This window comes from Ambystoma mexicanum, chromosome 6p (genome assembly GCF_040938575.1).
Source record: "Ambystoma mexicanum isolate Mex_15411 chromosome 6p, UKY_AmexF1_1, whole genome shotgun sequence".
NCBI classification, from domain to species: Eukaryota; Metazoa; Chordata; class Amphibia; order Caudata; family Ambystomatidae; genus Ambystoma; species Ambystoma mexicanum.
Genome location: NC_090935.1, coordinates 718461731 through 718482214, shown reverse-complemented (window position 1 = coordinate 718482214; position 20484 = coordinate 718461731).

Genomic DNA, 20484 nt, shown 5'->3' with positions numbered 1-20484 from the left:
CCTGAGGACTGGACGCTTGTCAAAAACTTTGAAAGAAAATCTTCCCTTGCACCGCGTTGGGTGGGACCCTTCCAGGTGCTACTGGCTACGCAGACTGCCGTCTGAGTGAATGGACGCACGCATTGGATCCAGGCAACACACACGAAAAGAGTTCTGTTTCCTTTGCCACTTGAGAAAGAGCTTGATGATCCTGGCATCGAAAGAAAGACAGCTGCACTTGATCACAAAGATATAATCACCAGTTCTCTGTCAGAAGTGCTTCCTAAGCCTGAGAAAGGGACTGGGGAGATTGCAACGAAGATCAAAAGGCCAGAGGTGCCTCAACTTTGTCCGACTGCTGCCTTATCATCATCACGCAGTGTATCTCAAACTGGCACTGATCGTGCATCTGGAAATGAGAGTGCATTGTTCATCGACCATACTGTACCTGGAGCTGTGAGGTACAATCTATGTTCACAAAATCGGAAATGATCAGCTTTTGTTTTGCCTTTTTTACTATCTCATAGTTGACACTAGGAACAGAGGCCTAGGGAAAAGGAGCATATGAGCTGTATGAAGCTGTATCAAATTGAAAGCTCTGACACGGTGTTTCCCGGTGCTACCATTGAAAAGTGAAGGACCAATGCAACCTAGCACGGACAAGCAGGGGCATATGGTACTGACACTATCAAATTGATACTTGCTCCTGCCTTTTTGGAGCTCTGTGCTGTAAGCGGATTCAATTCAACACTACAGCTAAGTCAATGCCTAGTCTAGGATACTGAGGGAAACCCTTATTGATATATTTTTATGTCCAGTTCGTTTACTCTGGATGACAACCCTTATATAACACCCCTCTCTTAGAATCCCCCTGACCCCACTGAGCCAAGAAGTAGGTTTGTTTTGCAAATTAAAGGGTTTATTTGAAAATTAAACAATATATATATATTTATCACACTTTTATAATAAATTAATGTTTGATAGCACACTTGTGAAGATGATAGTGATCAACAATGGATAATGTTACAGTGGTACACTCTTTTTGATGGCTTAGGAGTGATATAGAGAGGATGAAGTAGCTGAGAATGCTTTTATGGCTTCAAAGACAATGCAATGATGAATGAAAATGCGGTACAGAAAATAAACTTGATATGACTTCAACAAAAGACAATGTAATTACTTTTCTTTGACAATTCACCCCCCACCCCCCTCTATGCAAGGTAAAGAGACGGAAGAAAAGCACACAGTTCTCAGGAATGCAATCAAATATAATTCAGTTCCCCCCTAGCAAGCTTAGAGGAAAACAGGTAGAAGTTTTAAACACAGGCAAAATCCTTTTAAATGTGGTGGCAATGAAGTGAAAAATATACTCAAATTGCTTTTAATTCCCTATAGGAGGTTCAGGGTGAGTGAGAGATACTTAAATTACTTCAGGATCACTTTAGCAATGCTCTATGAATGATTGTCAGGTTGCACACAAATTTCAGCAAGGAAAGCAAGGACAAATATTTTTACACGTGGCTGAAATTAAGCAAAATGTCAAATCGCTGCAAATTCAGTCGCGTGCGTCGAGCGCAATTACGGAGGCACTATAAGGAGTAGCACAAATGGTTCTGGAGATACGGCCGATTTAGTAAAGGTAGTTTTTCGGATTTGAAATTTTAAAGCTCAGAATGACAGATGACAGTTTTCAATTTTAAAGATGACAGAATGACACGATTCTAGGAGGCAGTTCTAATAGGCTAAAATAGTTTGGATTAGATTATTTTAAACTAAGAGATTGGTTTTGGCACAGTGCTAGCTGGGTACTCACACTAGATTTTGGACAGGAATGCGACTTCGTCACCGATCGGGTCAGGATTGGCTGGACTTCTACTAGCAGTTCTTCACAGCGATCTGGTCTCTGGTTCTCTCTGGTTCCGGATACAGCACTGCTTTCTGGATACTGCTACAGGTTCTTGCAAAAGTTCTTGGCAAAGAATTCAAACAGCTCGCCCGGCTGTTGAATAGTTGGTTTTGAGGCCTGCTGAAGAGGATTCAGCTTGTGGATTCAGGCCTCTCTGCTACAAATTCTGGAGTTAATTTCTGGTCTCTGGAGATTGATGGGTTTGAAGTCTGGATCTCTGGATGTGAAGTCTGAAGTCTCCTGGCAAAGCGTCCCGCAAGAAAGTGGAAAGTGAATCTATACCTGGGTTTCAATGTTCCTTTTTATGTGTTTTGAAAATGGGTGTGTGTCTGGGCCTCGCTAAGCCTGCCCCTCTCACTTATCATTGGCCAAGCTTTCCTCTCTCCCTTGATTGGGGGAAAGAAATGGAGTGTCAGAGTGATGCTGTAGGTTCTATGGTCAGAGGAACCTCCCCTTGTCAAATTGCACACAAATCTATTTCTGACCCGAATACATATTTATCTATGTACCATTTTTCTAATATTATAGGTCCAGTTAACATATTTTCTGTAGCACCAAACCATCCGATCCCTGTCTTTGTACGATGTCGTGTCCACTTATGACAGAATTCTCTCCTTTTCATCCAGATAACGACCTCTAAATCTTTCCAGATTTTACACAAATGTGCACCAGGGATATGGGTTTCAGATTTTTAACATGCATACATTTGGAGTAACAACCCTTTTTCCTGCTACTATCCCCAAGAACATACCACAGGGTCCTAACACCTCTTAAAATGTGCACAGAAAAATCACAAGAATGATGATGTTATTTATATAATTTTTACAAGTCCGCACTGTGAATTATCCATCTTTTTAAAATCATGCTCTGGCCCCAAAGGGGTGTGGTTTTCCAAAGCACATGGTGTAATTTCTGGTTTATCCACTTCCCCAAGCTCAGCTTGCTCTCACAGGCACTGCCCCTCCCAGTTTCTCCCAAGAGGAAGCCATTTTACGACCCCCCCAATATAACATTTGCCTGAGCCAGGGACAGTGCTTTGTTTAGTTTCCTGTAGTCCCCAGGTGCCACTCCCCTAATCCAATCATAGAGGTGCCATCTCCTTTTGGCAGGGGCAGCAGGATGCAGCCAGGCCTGGGAACACAGCTGCTGAATTCCCTCTCCTGTCGGGGGTATTTGTCAGGCAGAATCCACCCTCTTCAAGCCAGGCTTAAGCTAACTGTCACTTTTGTTCCCAGTTTTTCTTCATTCAAATCAAACACACAATTTTTGCACATGCAGCTAGAATGCTGATTCTAAGTTCAAAACTATGACATTTAACAGTTGCAACCTATGTTACACTCAAAAGTAGGTCACTCATTTATTTTAAACATTTCGATTTTAGTGGCTTTCTGCCCATTTAACTTAAGCTGCTGTCATCCACAGCTCAGCCAGTTTTGTTATGAACATGGTTTTGGGCTCTTTCTCTTTCCAGATTTAGTATGCACGCAAGAATACATTCTGCCAAATGTCTGCTGGTGTTCATCAAGATTTTTGAATATCTTGTGATGTTTAAAATAGGCATTTTGAGCTTGCATTCAGGGAAACAAAGGTGATTTTAAAGCGCTTTTTTTTAGCCAACCGGCACTGCTGTTTTTCCTTTGGCACACATTTCACTCATGGCACTCCTGGCCCATCATGCTTGCACTGGTGGGTGGCAGGTTAGGCAACCATTTTGGTGTGCGCACAAACTGTGCGGTTTTCCCGGATTCTGGCGCAACTGTGGGCTTTTCCGCCATCTTGGATTTTCTAAACCCACAGCAGCAAATGTTGCAGCTTAATAGTCCAAACGTGGGTCAGGACACCCAACAGTGCAAATTCACATCAGTTTACTATCATCAATAGGCAGGCTAGCCTGGACTGGCCTGAACATTTGTTGCTAACGTGTGTTGCTGTGGAGAACTTTCCCCGACGGACACTGAAAAACTCTTCCTGAGATAAACATTACAGACAATGCCTATATTCGCTCCTGCTCCCTCCTGCACCGATGCTGTTAATGATATAGAGATTAAGCCTACTGCAAGAAACACTTGGTTCGTAAAGAATAATATACTAATGATTACGATACCGCTTTGCATTTTAATTACACTGGTCCCAATATTCCGGTATCTAGAAACTGTGCATCCTTTGAACTCTCTTTTCACTGCTAGCAATGCTCCTACTGTGAGCAGCCCAGTGCATGTGCTCTCTTACACTCTCCGGTCACAAGAAGTTTAACATAGAAAGGGTATGACAATAATACATTGCTACTGATTATGAATATGACCCATGCTATCTTGAATAGGTCCAATTGCTGGGTCTGTTCCCATGTACCCCAGCACGGGGAAAGACGAATGGGTTGGTATGTACATCCATTGCCACTTAATACAGCCTGTTATGCATCATTAAGAGTGCTATTTTTCAGATTTAAAATGGAATGATAATGTCACTGGTCAGTTCAATGGACAAACATAAATGAATTTGAAAGATTGGTATTGGAACCGTTGGGTTGTTCCGTATTTACAAGCAGAAGCAAAATAAACCCGGTAATAACAAGTCCAGTAGATAGGCTTTCTAAGCCATACAAGTGTAACGCTCACCTGATTCTCGCAGAGGCGCCGGTCTTGACTGGGCGACTACCGTATCTTCAAAGGTGATGTGTAGCACCCGGTTGGCTCTTTGGGCTGGACCTCTGTGCACTGTATGCCTGACGTGTAGAGTAAGATGTCTGCAGATAGAAAATATGGGGTTAATGAACTGGGGTTATTGGGGTGTCCCTATCTCTTTCCTCTTCACCTCTCCTGTAGACCCCCAAAGGTTAACGCTCTCACCTTAGGTAAGTGAATGCCGAGCTCTCCATCTGCCTCGGGGCAGGGTGCTGTAACCAGTTTCTTCACTGGATAGGTAGCGCAGGCCTCTTGACTTCAGAGGACTGCTGTCTGTCGTTTACTGCACGAACGGTAAGTTTCGAGTCATTCAAATGTCTTTAAAGTCTTTAGTAATGATGTCTCTTGTTTTGCAGGGTTCCGGCGATGGGGGATGACGGGCTGAAGTGAGTTGAAGATGGAGCCCGTGTGATGAATAGAAGCGCCTGGAAGCACGTAAGTAAGCGCTTGTTGCCTGCTTCACTATGCGCTCTAACTGTCTTTTTATTTTGCAGGTACGAGTTCGGAGCGGCTGCAGGGTGCCGGAATACCCACTGGATTAGATGTGGAAAGGAGTAATGGCACGTGAGTATTAAAGTTCCCCAATGTCTTTAAACGCACCTTGTTTTGTCTTTCAGATGCGGGATGCAGCGCCGAAGGCCTCCGGAGCGTGCGAAGAGTTGGTAAACTTTTGTCTTTCAGATGCTGGAATGCAGTGTGAAGACCTCCGGAGCGCACGAAGAGTAGGTAAGCCTTTGCCTTTCAGATGCCGGAATGCTAACCTGTTCTTTCTTGTCTTTATAGGTGTTGCTGAAGACTGGATTCAGGATGGTAAGCCTTTTTCCTTAGGCCCAGGACCGGATGCAGAAGACACGATGAGCGTTCTGCTGCAGAGGTTGCAGAATAACGCAAAGCAAGATTCATCCACCGGGTGTGGTTTAAATAGCCTCCTGTAGTGCTTAGGTGTCTCCTTCCACAGCCACGCCTAAGTAAGAAAAGAGTTCCCGGTAAGAAAAGAGTTCCTGCCTTCCAGAAGAGTTCCAGTGTTCTGAATCTAGGGAGTGGCTCCAGCCCCACCCAACAGGAAAAGTAGTTCCAAACAGAAGAGGATCAGAGGCTCAACTGGCAGGCAAGTAAGCAGCATGGTCTGCTGAAGGTAAGTCCACCCAAGCATTATGAGCCCGGCGCTTCCAGCGCTGGGACTGGGCATATTTATGAGCCTGGTGCCACTGGCGCCAGGACTGGGTCCAAAAGGTCCCAATTGGGACTGGTTGGCACTCGGAACCTGGGTTATGGATCTGCTTCCAAGGGAGTTGGGAAAACCCTGACCTTTTGGAAGCAGAGATCATGACAGTACCCCCCCTCAAGGCCCCTCCCAAACCGGGCTTCTCCGGGGGTTTTGGCTTGTCAGGAAATGTTCGGTGAAATCTTTTGATTAGGCGAGGAGCGTGGACATATTCAGCAGGTTCCCAGGATCTCTCTTGGGGGCCGTAGCCTTTCCAGTCAATTAGGTAGAATAGTTTAGATTTGGAGATCTTGGAGTCCAGAATGCTTTTGACTTCAAACTCGAGTTCTCCATCCACTAGGATAGGTTTTGGAGATTTGGTTAGTCGGGTTTGAGGTTGCACGGGTTTTAATAGAGAGACGTGGAAGACCGGATGTATCTTCATGTGCGGGGGCAAGTCCAACTTGACCGCTACTGGGTTTACTATGGTAGTGATGGAATAGGGACCAAGGTATCTTGGGTTGAATGTGCGTGGCCCTTTTAGAGATAGATATTTGGTGGATAACCAGACTTGATCCCCTACTTGATAGTGAGGGGCTTCCTTCCGATGTTGATCTGCTCCTTTCTTGTATTGTTCTTTAGCCCTTTGAAGGTGAGAAACAGCTTCCTTAAAGGCTTGGGTGATTGTAGAATGCAGGTAGTCTACTGCTGGTGTTTCAAGATCTTGGAGGGGATCCAACTCCGAGGTTCGAGGGTGACTGCCGTACAAAAGAAAAAACGGGGTTTTCCCAGTTCCCGAATGGACAGAGTTATTGTACGCATACTCGGCTATCCAAAGGATATCTTTCCAAGTTTTTTCAGTTTGTTGCAGCATGCAGCGTAAATACTGTTCCAGAGTTTGATTGGTCCTCTCGGTTTGTCCGTCGGTCTGAGGGTGGTGACTGGTCGATAGTCTCACATCAATTTGAGCCGACCGACAGCAACTTCGCCAAAAATGAGAAATAAATTGACTACCTCGATCCGAAATTAGAACCGAAGGAAAACCGTGCAGTCGGACGATGTTTTCGAGAAATTCTCGGGCCAGAGTTGCTGCTGTTGGCAAGCCTTTGAGCGGAATGAAATGCGCCATCTTGGAGAATAAGTCCACGATTACTAGAATCGTATTGTATCCGGAGCATGGAGGTAGATCGGTGATGAAGTCCATAGAAAGCGTATGCCAAGGGCGAGGTGGGATGTCAATAGGGCGTAAGAGGCCTGCTGGTCTTTCCTTTTGACTCTTGTTTTGGGCGCATACTCCACAGGACATTATAAAGTCTCTGATATCTTTTTTCCAAGACGGCCACCAGAAGTAGCGCTTGATCTTTTCTGAGGTCTTGGCTATACCGGGATGACCTTCCATTAAAGAGTCGTGATAACAAGAGATTACTTTTTTCTGTAAATCTGTGCTGGGTAGGTATAATCGTTCTTGGAAATACAATAAGTTGTCCTTTACTGCAAAGTCCTTTCCCTGCAGATGCCAATTCTGTATGTCTGCTGGAGTTACAAGTTGCCTGGCTTTATCCTTAACTTCCTCTATGGATTCTGTGGCGATTACACCCAGAATTCTTTGTTCGGGAATGATTGGTACAGGTTTAGGGTTGACCAAGTGTTCTTCCACTCCCATCCGAGAAAGGGCATCGGCTTTACCGTTCTTTGTACCAGGTCGATAGGTAATTATGAAGTCAAACTCGGCAAAGAATAATGCCCAACTGAGTTGTCTAGAGGATTGGGCTTTTGCGGTCTTCAAATATTGCAGGTTTCGGTGATCCGTAATCACAGTAACGGTGTGTCGGGCCCCCAGCAGATAATGCCGCCAAGCCTTAAAGGCAGACTTGATAGCCAGAAGTTCCTTGTCAGTAATCGTGTAATTGATTTCAGGAGGCGAGAATTTGCGGGACCAAAATGCCACGGGATGCAACTGATTGGTTACCGGGTCCTTTTGTGATAGAACTGCCCCCATGGCAAGGCTTGAAGCATCAGTTTCCACGATGTAGGGGAGTTCGGGGCGAGGGTGTTTTAAGATTGGTGCAGAGATAAATTTAGTCTTCAAATCCTGGAAAGCTTGTTCCGCCTCGGTAGACCATTCAAAACGTTTGTTTTTCTTTAACAAGGCAGTGATGGGCTGGACTATTCGAGAGAATTCGGGGATAAACCTGCGGTAAAAGTTAGCGAAGCCTAACATGCTTTGCACACCTTTTACGGAGGATGGTGATGGCCATTTGAGAACTGCATCGACCTTCTTTGAATCCATACGCACTCCGCCAGGTGATAATATGAATCCCAAGAATTCAACTTCAGTCACGTTGAAAACACATTTTTCCAACTTAGCGAAAAGTTTGTGTTCACGCAATCTTTCGAGGACCATTTTCACGTGTTTCCGATGTTCAGATTCCGATGAAGAATAAACAAGGATGTCGTCAATGTAAACAACAACACATACATCTATGAGCTCTCTGAGGACATCGTTCATAAAATATTGAAAGGCGGCCGGGGCATTGCAAAGTCCGAAGGGCATGACCTGATATTCAAATAGCCCATACTTTGTGCGGAAGGCCGTCTTCCATTCATCGCCCTCTTTTACTCGTACCAAGTGGTAAGCTCCTCTAAGATCCAGCTTTGTATATATGCATGCTTTTCTGACTTGGTCCAGGAGTTCAGGGATCAAAGGTAACGGATATCTATTCTTAACGGTGATCTGGTTCAGGGAGCGATAATCGATACAAGTTCTAAGGTCTCCTTCCTTTTTTGGAACGAAGAACAAAGCTGAAGAAGCAGGGGACTTGGAAGGACGAATAAACCCATTTGCCAGGTATTGATCCAGGTATTGTCGAAGGTGAAGGTTCTCAGGCTCGGTGAGGGCATAAATTCTACTACAAGGAGGAGTAGATCCAGGTATCAGGTCTATCTGGCAGTCATAAGACCTATGAGGAGGTAGAGAGTTAGCCTGATCCTTCCGGAAAACATCTTGGTATTCTAGGTATTCGGGAGGTAACTGGGGAGTCTCTGAAGAAATTGCGGCCAGTGCAACACCAGGTGGAGGGTGACAAGTAGAGACACATTCTGGAAACTGGACCGTTCTTGCTCGCCAATCGATCAGAGGATTGTGTTTCTCTAACCAAGGTATTCCTAGAATAATCTGAAACTGAGGGGCCTTGATCACATCGAACACGATCTTCTCATGGTGTCCATCTTGACTTACTAGCGTCACCTCTTGAGTGGTATGCGTTACTGGCCCGGAGGCTATCTCCGTACCATCCACCGTAGTAATGACGTCCTTTACAGCCTTGGGACAAAGAGTTAGATTCATCCTCAAAACCATTTCATGATCCACATAATTGCCGATGGCACCGCTGTCGACGTAAGCTTCAATTGCATGTAATCGATCCGGATTATCAGGGCTAATGAGGACCATAGGTATCACGAAATGCGAGGTCACGGAACTGGTTTTCACGCTCGGCAAGAGGACCTCTATTCTTGTCGGGCGAGGTCGTTTCCCTGCTCAGAGTTTGTAACTTTGGTAACTGCAGCTCCTACTGCCTTCTTGGCAGGTTTCACCGGACAGTCTCGAAGAAAGTGCCCTGAGTTTCCGCAATATAGGCATAATTGCAACTGTTTCCTCCTTTCCCGCTCCCTTTGTGTTAGAGGACCTTTCAGACCCCCTATTTGCATGGGTTCCCCGGAGTCTACTCCTTTGGAAGGAGTTGGCGGTTTGGAAAATACTCGAGCATCAAACTTGGAACGATCGGCCTTCCTGTTCTGCAGCCTGTGATCTATTTGAACGACCAAGTCTACATAATCCGAACAGTCTTGTGGGGGATTCACTACTTGGGCTAAAACGTCTTTGAGCTCTCCACGTAGACCTCTATAAAACAGCGTAATCCTTTTGTCCTCAGGCCATTGAGTTTCCACTATTAGTCTATTGAAAGATGCAATATAAGCCAAAAGGTCTTGATTACCCTGTCGCAACGAAAGAAGCTCAATGTCCAAGGCCTGCCCCTGTGAATGTCTTGCGAACAGTTTTTTCCATACTAAGCTGAAAGGCTTGAAAATCATGGAGAACCGGATCATCTTGATTAACTAGAGGGATCGACCAGTCTGCCGCATTGCCACTAAGGTACGAAAGTACAAAAGCTACTTTTGCTTGATCAGTTGGAAAGGCTGCTGGCCGGCATAAGAAGTGCAACCGGCACTGATTGATAAATACTGCAAACCTCTTTGGGTCACCAGAAAATCGTTCGGGCGGAGCCAGAGGTACATTCCCAGGTAGGTTGATCTGCACTGGATTCATAGAGGATGTTGAAGGAAGATTTGCCCCTGATGCGGGTAACGGGGTCTGTCCGGCTTGTGACTGTAGCACTTGTCTAGCAAGATTGTCTGTTCTCTCCTTGGAAATAATTAGTTCCCTTCTTAGAGCATTCGTTTCCTGACGAGCTGCATGCACTTCTGCCCTTAGTTCCCCAAGTAACCGGGCTAGGGGGTCAGTATCCGAGGTTTCCATAGCGCCTGGGCGAGAGTTTTGCGGTAGGCTTTGCGTTCTGTAACGCTCACCTGATTCTCGCAGAGGCGCCGGTCTTGACTGGGCGACTACCGTATCTTCAAAGGTGATGTGTAGCACCCGGTTGGCTCTTTGGGCTGGACCTCTGTGCACTGTATGCCTGACGTGTAGAGTAAGATGTCTGCAGATAGAAAATATGGGGTTAATGAACTGGGGTTATTGGGGTGTCCCTATCTCTTTCCTCTTCACCTCTCCTGTAGACCCCCAAAGGTTAACGCTCTCACCTTAGGTAAGTGAATGCCGAGCTCTCCATCTGCCTCGGGGCAGGGTGCTGTAACCAGTTTCTTCACTGGATAGGTAGCGCAGGCCTCTTGACTTCAGAGGACTGCTGTCCGTCGTTTACTGCACGAACGGTAAGTTTCGAGTCATTCAAATGTCTTTAAAGTCTTTAGTAATGATGTCTCTTGTTTTGCAGGGTTCCGGCGATGGCGGATGACGGGCTGAAGTGAGTTGAAGATGGAGCCCGTGTGATGAATAGAAGCGCCTGGAAGCACGTAAGTAAGCGCTTGTTGCCTGCTTCACTATGCGCTCTAACTGTCTTTTTATTTTGCAGGTACGAGTTCGGAGCGGCTGCAGGGTGCCGGAATACCCACTGGATTAGATGTGGAAAGGAGTAATGGCACGTGAGTATTAAAGTTCCCCAATGTCTTTAAACGCACCTTGTTTTGTCTTTCAGATGCGGGATGCAGCGCCGAAGGCCTCCGGAGTGTGCGAAGAGTTGGTAAACTTTTGTCTTTCAGATGCTGGAATGCAGTGTGAAGACCTCCGGAGCGCACGAAGAGTAGGTAAGCCTTTGCCTTTCAGATGCCGGAATGCTAACCTGTTCTTTCTTGTCTTTATAGGTGTTGCTGAAGACTGGATTCAGGATGGTAAGCCTTTTTCCTTAGGCCCAGGACCGGATGCAGAAGACACGATGAGCGTTCTGCTGCAGAGGTTGCAGAATAACGCAAAGCAAGATTCATCCACCGGGTGTGGTTTAAATAGCCTCCTGTAGTGCTTAGGTGTCTCCTTCCACAGCCACGCCTAAGTAAGAAAAGAGTTCCCGGTAAGAAAAGAGTTCCTGCCTTCCAGAAGAGTTCCAGTGTTCTGAATCTAGGGAGTGGCTCCAGCCCCACCCAACAGGAAAAGTAGTTCCAAACAGAAGAGGATCAGAGGCTCAACTGGCAGGCAAGTAAGCAGCATGGTCTGCTGAAGGTAAGTCCACCCAAGCATTATGAGCCCGGCGCTTCCAGCGCTGGGACTGGGCATATTTATGAGCCTGGTGCCACTGGCGCCAGGACTGGGTCCAAAAGGTCCCAATTGGGACTGGTTGGCACTCGGAACCTGGGTTATGGATCTGCTTCCAAGGGAGTTGGGAAAACCCTGACCTTTTGGAAGCAGAGATCATGACAACAAGTCCCTAATCAATTTTAAATGGCTACAGTAGGAAATAACGATGCTGTGCCTTCCCCTTATACTATTAATCATAGTCCATCTTCTGTCACATTTTCCTTATGGAAAAAGAGGTCCCACCCGTTGGGAACATTCACTAGATGCATGAACATTGCTGTGCTTGAGCAAGAAGAAAAAACATTATATATAGGCGGTTCTGTCTATTTTATATATGGAGATCAGGCCTACCCATGGTTACCTAGAACTTGGGAAGGGACCTTATATTTCGGTATACTTCTGCCTGGTGTATTTCTTTCCAAAACATCTGAAATAGCAAAACTATCTAGATCTCGTCCACGTCGAGATGATACCGCAGGGCAGGTCGTAGGGGATATAGCAAAATCATTTATACCATTTTGGGGACAAGCAATACATTTGTGGAATATAAGGAAACTGTCTAAGGTGTTAGAAAAAAACAATACATGGAACTACAGATATACTCTATAATATGACATTGGAACAAAAAGCAATCAGATTGATTGCACTTCAAAATAGAATGGTTCTTGATATAATTTTGGCTAATCGTGGAGGAGTATGCAAATTGGCGGGGTCAGTGTGCTGTGTATTTGTAAGTGACTCCTCCCCCACGATATTTGAAGCAATTAAAAAATTCCATGTCCTAAGTTCTGAAATTCATGCTCCCACAGGTAGTTAGATCTGAATATAAGTTCATGGTTCTGGGAACTGCTGCGATCATGGGGATGGAAACTAATTGCAATTCTGGTCATGATATTTGGAATCCTCATGCTCTGCTGTTGTTGCATACAATGCCTGCCAGTCCTCTGCTCCCAAATTACAAATGAGTGTGTACATGCAATTAGACCAAAACCTCCTAGCATATTAAGTGAAGGTGCACAACAGGAAAATTAAATAATGAAAGAATTTATGGCAATTAATATTTCTGATGACGATTACAGCAGTATGGGTACTTCGGCATCAGATACATGGTCCAATAAAGACGCGATGTATGGATGATGCTATTGGCTTACGGCCAAAAGGAGGGTTTGTTAGACCAGAAAGGTAACCCTATAATTGAATAACATGTATAGCATGTTGGCCTGAAACCAATCGCATCATGTGACAAACATTGCGACAAAAGAATCGTCAACGTAACCAAAGGGCGTCCATTTTGTATAATGTCGGCCATTCGCTTTTTTCCTTTCTGTCAGAACACTTTGCAAATATATTCTATGCTTCGAACTCACACACAGTGTGAGGCCATGGCCTGAATGATGAAATACTAACACAGACAGGAATGTCAAACTGTGCAGAAATACATTGTTTTTCTCTCTCACTAAGTCCTTGAAGGCGAACAGAAGCTGCATCTAACAGCAGGTTGTCTTGCAAACGCGGTAGAAAAAGGCAGTTAAAACATGAATTATATTCCTCTAGCCTTGCTCCTTCGCGGAGAATGGTATTTTCTGCTTCAGAACTATCTGACCCTTAGCTCATGACCCAAGTCAAACAGATAACATATTAAGGAATGTTTCCCTGCTAAGAAGAGGATATCCCTGCTCAACCAGAGCTCCTTGTTCCCCATATCAGAAAGCTGTCTCTGCTGCCTTTGCTAGAATAACTATGTTTAGGCTGAATGAAGACTTGTCATAATGTGTCATAATTGTCATAATTGTCAATCACTGAACCCTAGCCCATATGACATTTATGTGGGTGGATCGAATTGCCTTCACAAAGATTATGTCTAATGTATATATATTGCTGCTTGAGCACTGCTCCCTCTCTCTCGCATCTCAGGGTGTTTGGGAACACACGTCGTGAGGCGGTGAGACCCGGTCGGCCGACTGAGAATACTGTGAAATAAACCAGACTTGTTTGGAAAACAAACTTCGTGTCTGACATGTCACTTTAGTATGTGGTTATCGTGCCTTAGTTTCCATAGGCAGTCTTTATGGCCTAGAACTACAAACCCATTCTCTACGCAGATTATCAGACTACATTACATTAAGTTGAGTTTCCTGTAGCAATACTGTATTTGGACCTGTAGAGGCCAAATATCTCAATATCGTGTTTCCTTTTTGTAGGCTTTGATCCCATTTACATTGTGAGGTAACTTTAAAGATCCGGTTCATGTTTGCGATTTGAAAAAGTGCATACTCCTCTGGAGGCCAGTATGGCCTGTGTCTGATGCAATAGAGTACATATCCGCTCTGGCCTATATGCCCATTCAATCATGATAGTACCATAGTAAAGGTTTGTCAATCCATGCACCTGCTGCCAAAACCTACAGTACGTATATAGTACACACATACAACAAGTGCTATAGTACATATAGGACATGTAGTTAAAAGAAAAGGCATTTCTCTTGCATTAATGCATCATCTTCTCTTCCGTTGGGGTCCCACCACTCTCCTAGTTGGAAAAGATGCACCCAGGGAGCAATGCAGGAATAGTTTATTTTTGTACTGTATTATTATTAGGTAGGTTATAGTAAAATATTGCTTTTCATACCAAAATATGACATAATTGCATCTAAATAAAAAACATTAATTTAAAATCATGATTCTTAAAACATGTTACATAGTGTATTGGCCCTGTGACCTCCCCTCCAATTCCGTACTGTACCAGTGCTGTATTTATTTCATGGAACAGTCGCACCAGATCTAATAATGTTTGATTCGTGGCTTCCTCCTCTAAGGCTTGCCCCATAAACTCTCTGTGTATCCAATCAAAAACGCCTGAGAAAAAGAAAGAAAGCTTTTTCTTCTTAACTTTCTTACATTTGGCTATTATCGGTGTGGGCCAACACATTAATCAAAATCCCGAATCGCCTCAATTTATCAAACTTCCCAAACATTTATGAGCCTCCAAGCAGACTGGACTGGTTATATGTAAGGAAGCCTGCTAGAGGTCTTCTGCACTCACAGGGAATCGAGGAGGGTGGTGCAGACTGGTGCCTGTTGCTGTTTGAGTGCCAGTGCATTTAACCTTCACTTCTACATAGGGCTTTTTGAGACTGCATTTGATATATTTATGGAAGGAGACCGAAAAAAGGAAAGGAAGCTCCAGGTGTCTGCTGCTGTTTGCCAGTTTGGGTATTTTACTTACATTTTTAGGTAGGGGTTTTCGGACTTTGAAACAAAATTATCATTGCATGTTCTGAATTAGGTGAGAACTTGGGTAAGGTGATTTTAGACAGTGCTGGATTTTATTTTATAATGCAATTTGCATTTCAAAGAAAGGCAAGCTAACCTGTGATATGTTTTGAAAAATGTCACTTTCTCTGCCGGGCACCTCAAAAATTTATTTTACATGTACACAAGGTGGCTCTGCTGCAGTGCTTGGTGTGCCCATTACCCAGGGTGCAACAGGGCGAAAGTGACTTAGAGTAAAGCGTAGCCCCAGCTCTTCGTGTGCGGCATGTGTAAGTGGACCAGAGACAGCAAGACACTTCAGCAATCTATTGGGGAAACTCTCAAAGCCATGAGAATGATAGATGACAGCATAGTCCATGAATTGAAAATAAAGATACCCCCAGTTTTCGTTGCAGGAAAAGTTGATGCCAGCCAATCCTGTAAACAGCTCTATGAGTCGGTTTGAACATGATTTATTTGAGATTGGGGTAGATTAAGTCTTCAGTCATCAGAAAAGAAGATTGGTCCTGCTTTGCTGGTTCATTTTGTTTAATATTAAGTTACTATACCGGGTGTACAACAAAGCGCAAGGTTGAAGGATGTCTTGTCATTGAAGCCTTCATCCTTCATGTCAGGTCCTGAGGAAGACTGTTTTGGTGGCAGTCAAAACTAGGAAGGGTATCTGCTCATTATCTTCTAAATACCTATGGAAATCATTACTTAACTACACTAAAATTATTGATCCTACAAGAAATTCACTGATGTCATCTTTGTGGTCATTGGCTGCGCAACAGGTGGCGCGAAGTTAAGGTGGCTTTAGCTGAATTTCAGTGGTTTTGTTGCGTTAAGTACTCACCCTCACGTCCCTACAACTAACATCTTTTGCTTGACTATATTTATAATGTACATCTTTTTAAAGATTGATTTTTGGCTATAACATTTGTGAGAACAAGTTTGAGCCCTCTATTTTATGAACATTGTAGGCACACAAGGGGGGTCATTCCGAGCATGGAGGTAAGGTAAAAACCATGCCGGTAATGATTTACTGGCATGGTTTTCCGCTCTATGCTATTCTGACCCCTCAGACCGTTAATTACGGCACCGTAAACTAAAATGCCGTAATTATCGGTCTTGGGTCTTGCGCGCGCACGAACATGCCGAAATTAGCGGCATGGCGTAAACGGGAGCTGATCGCAAGTGAGGAGCACACGTAAATAAAGGCCTCCCCAATGCCGCAAAGTACCTTACCGGCATGGAGTACATACAGGCATCTCAGAGAAGGAGTAAAAACCCTGAGCAGTGGTTCCCAGAGCCACAGGTGCACACATACATCACAGATGGAGGTTATGGAGTCTACCACAGCAGAAAAGTAACACACCCACACACCACCCCCCTCCCACACCAAGATGACACCAATAGAACAAGCAAGGCCACAACCACACAAACCCCTGCAACAACACCACACCCCCCCACTGAGGATACACAGGGGTAGAAGGAGGGGGAGACAGGCCCTGCATGCAGCACCAGTTCAGCCTCCGTTACCACCCCAGCAGCCCCCATGCACACGCAGCATGTCCGGCCACTCAAGGAAAAGTCCTACCAGATAGACACCCCTGACCACCTAGACTGTGACACCGTCACCACCATATTGCGCCACAGACACAAAGAAAAGCGAGCACCACACAAGTGTACAGTGCCAACCTGCCACAAGTGACGGTGTTGCCTGTGCCCCACACCCATGCCACAGGCACCTACCAGCACACAGTGGCGCCAATGCATGGCATGTCACAACCGTCCATTAGACGGCCACATATGCAAGTGCCGTTACACCTCCCCAAGCACACAAGGGCCTACCAATCCCCAACATGGACCACCCAGGAGATACACAACAGTAAAGCTGGACCCAATGCAAATGGAGGCATGCCAAATGACAATGGTGCCCCTGACGGCACCCACAGGTCGTATGTGGACCAGCATGGCATGCAGGTGGCGGACAGCAACTGCAAACAATATCACTCCCCCTACGTGCAGATGGAATCCAACGCAACCAAGAACCGCACACATGGGTGGGCCCGACACCAAATAACTACACATGACTCAAAGGGCCAGCAGTTCACCACGCTACCATGCCACATGGTTCAACATGCAGGATGACCTGCCTGGCTGGCTGTTGAGTCGTCTGACTGTGTCATGCAAGTGCACTGGTGCCATGAGGTGGGTGCCTGCATGAACCAACTGGGTTGAATGATGAAGCCATCGTACGGTGTTCACCCCAACAACAAACCTGCCACAGAACCAGTGCAACGGCACATACGAACAGATTCCCACTTTGATTGAATAAGGCACTCACAATACACTACATCACCATCTGACAAGGGCTAATCACACCACACTAGCACCACTCATTAGCGGACACCACAACCATAAGCGCATATCGGAAGACACACTGCACATGCACAATGTTGCAGCCCCCAGCATGGCACCACATTGGAGACCCATCCCTGGGAGTGGAATGAACGGAGGGCAGCAGGGATACCACATCACGTCACCGGCATGGCACACCCATAGGAGTGTTGGGAATCACCATAGAATGGATCAGAGCAGGATGATGACCATGATCCACGGACTACAGCCATCACACCCAAATACGATTCTACACAGTACACAGCACCACATGGATCTAACATCAGGACAGCAGCATGCAACAAAGGAACATGTACCACAAGATGTCCATACCATCGTACACGGACCATCTTGTAGACGCAACCCCCCACTGCATTCCATTGTATTGGACACATATTTGTGTCCATGATTGTGTGCAATACATCCATGGACATGTGCAGATGGCCTCATTGAAACCCTGCCATGACAGCCAAGTACTGTTCTCCACCATGACAGTCCAGACACTCACCTTGTTTGGCTACACATGCAGCTGTTGGAGGCTGTCCCTTGACAACAAGCCACATGAGCCCTGTCATGAACCCCCTGAACAGGCCCATGGAGCACTCAAACAATGGCCATACCCGTGCATGCGTGTAGATGAAGCAGTCACCGGGCTTGCGTGAAGCACATATGAGCCGGCGAAGCAGGACTGGTGGGTGACCCATCCACTGATATCTGGTGTCAAATGAGCCCATGTCATATATGTAGATGAACAAAAAGTGCATCCCTACATGAGCGGCTATCACCCCTGACATGGTACTGCTACAACCACATGACAATGCAGTGAAGGTGGAGAGTGAAGTGGCAACAAAGCTTCATGGAGGCAGTGCACTTGAGGGACATGTAATGCTCTAAACTTACAGTGGACAAGATCTCCAGGACACAAGTCAGTAGAGGGTGGCATGACATGGGCACACAGGGCCCTGGACTTGTGTATACTTGTACACCATGCACTGGCAGACGTCAATAAACAAATGCGCAATGATGAATGTCCACAACGGTTGAAGTTTGCGACACCAATAGTGTATTGTGAGAAAAATAAAATAGTGAAAACATCACCATCACCCCCCTCACCCCTCCCCCCCAACTCCACAACAAACCATCACCCCCTCTCCCCTCCCCCCAACACCACAAAAAACCATCACCCCCTCCCCCCTCCCCCCCAACACCACAACAAACCATCACCCCCCTCCCCCCCAACACCACAACAAACCATCACCCCACTCCCCCCTTCCCCCCAACACCACAACAAACCATCACCCCCCTCCCCCCTCCCCCCCAACACCACAACAAATCATCACCCCCTCCTTCCCCCCAACTCCAGAGCAGTCGTCCCATGTAGTATGTGAAGCCCACATGTGGCAGAAATGGCTATTGTTTCTTGCCCCCCTTGTCTGGGGGAGGCATATCCCGGTGACGCATGGAACGCCGAGTGCGTCTCTCCGGGCTGCCTTGTGTGGCCTCACTGTTTGCGGCCGTGTCCGCCTGCTGTGGCTCGGAACTGGAATGGCCTGCCTCAAGGGCATTTGCTATGCGTCCAAGGATGTGACATAAACGGGTCTTGCTGTCTGTCAAAGTGTCACACAATTGGGTGGTGCCGTCGGTGAGGGACTGCCGCATTTGTCTGAGTCCTTCATGCCATTCTGCCCTGGCCTGGCGGTTGTCCTCAATGAAATCTTGTATGAGGTCTGTCAGCTGATTCACTCGCTGCCGGCCAAAAGATGGGAAACCATCGGAGAATCCACTTGGTCCAGCATGGGACTGGGGAGATCCGCGTAATACCCCTGCGGGTCGAGTTCCGGACTGTGCACAGGTGCAGGGGCATCCCCAGAGTCACTGCATGAGGCCAGTGGTACAATACATGGCTCCAGGCTGTCAACTGTGTCTTGGCCCTCCTCCGACAAGGCCCCACAGATGGGTGACGGGCTGTGCTCACACTCATCAGGCCCGGTAGCAGCAGCCTCCCCTGAGATGCTCGACTGTGCCGAGTTAGGGGTTGGCATAGTGGCTGCCGCCGATGCTGTGTGGGATGGTGGTTCGGTAGCATCCAGTGGCCTTTCCGTAGGCAGGGGGGTGGTTCTTTTTGGTGCTGGCTTTGGCCTGACCCTGCCACTACCCGTGGAGGTGCTTGGCCGGCTTGATTGGGGCTCTGTGCTGTCATGGTCAGTGCCTGTGGGGGTAGAAGAGAGGGACAACATGAGTGTGCATACATGGCTGCATGGATATTTCGGTCATTTGACATTTGTTTTGTTTTGGGGGTAGCTATGGCAGTGGTACACGTGCATGGTAATGACATTTACGCATGTTTGGGAGTGACTCATTGTGACCTGGTTATGTACATTTTGGCTAGTACAATGCCAAACACGCTGGACAGTGTGCATGATGGGCTGTGCAAGTCAATGCACTATGGTTGATGTGCGTTTTGTGCTCGCACTTGGACCTTCGTTAGGCTGCACTTGTCTCAGCATTTGTTGGATGGGGGATGCGTTGGATGGGGGGAGGGCAACACGGGAGGGTGCCTTCAATGGCCCTTGGGTCAGTTTTCATCATGCAATGGACATTGCCAGTGTACACTGTGGACACTCACCTCCTTCAGCAGAAGTCGTTCCCCCGCACTCCATGGTCCCCACGCCCTCGATGAATTCTGTGCCAATGAGAGCCGCACAGGTCTCCTCCCACGGCTCAAGTTGGACTGCGATGCTTGGTCCACCTCCCGTCTGCAGGCCCTGGCTGCGGTTGCTGGAGTGGAGGCCCCGCACCCGCAGGTCATCCCACCGCTTGCGGCAGTCCCTGGGAGTGCGGGGGGTGTTGCCTATGGCGCTCACCCTCTGTGCCAGTTCGGCCCAGATGTTCTTCTTGCGGAGGATTGACTCCCTCTGCATGTCGCTGCTGAATACAACATCGGCATGCTCAGCCAGGAAGTCGACCATGGCCTGGAGTTCCTCGGGGCAGAATGTCCTCTTGCGGATGCGGTCCACAGCACTCTTTGGTGCCTTGGGCATGTTGTGGGTTGTCTAGTCCTGTTCCTGACGTTAGTTGACTCACAAGGGTGCTGGCGGGTGAGGATGGCAATGGATTGCGTTTTTAAAGATGGCCGCCGCTCTCCTTCCCGTTCCTTTGCGATGACGTAATTTCCGGTTCCTTTTTTTTAGCGGTGT